Source organism: Arachis ipaensis, chromosome B02, assembly GCF_000816755.2.
Source record: "Arachis ipaensis cultivar K30076 chromosome B02, Araip1.1, whole genome shotgun sequence".
NCBI lineage: Eukaryota > Viridiplantae > Streptophyta > Magnoliopsida > Fabales > Fabaceae > Arachis > Arachis ipaensis.
The window spans coordinates 65110222-65110805 of record NC_029786.2 but is presented as its reverse complement, the minus strand read 5'-3'; positions in this window follow the sequence as shown (position 1 = coordinate 65110805).

The following is a 584-nucleotide window of genomic DNA, read 5'->3' as shown; positions in this document are numbered from 1 at the left end:
CTAACATAGCTTCATCTTAAATATATTTTTCAATTTTATTTATTTGATTGATTAAACTAAATTAACTAAAATCCACTGTAAATAATCTATTATTATATCAATTATTTAATTTTAGATGGAATTAATAACATGTTACAAGTAATATTTTTTTCCAATTCATTTAGCTTAACATAGTGAATCTAATTATATTAATATGCTAATGTTAATCTAAGTCAATAATAATTTTTTTTCATGAAAATAATAATGTTTCACGTTAGCTTTAAAATTTTGCTATTACTATATTAAACTTGATTTGTCATTGTTTAAGGATTTTTCAATTATGCGATATGATTAATATTCAAATGAATAACGAACGTGAATTTTTCTCTTGCAAATCACATTAATTAAATACATGATTTTAATTTGTTTACATATAATTTTAAGTTTTCATGTATTATTTAACGCTCCTTATGTTTTTTATTTTTTTAGATGATTCTTTTGTTTTTTTTTTCACTCTTTAGAATGTTTAAATAATAATATTTTATATTTTATTTTTTCATCTCTTTTTTTTATATTTTATAATTTTTTTATTTTTCTAATATTAT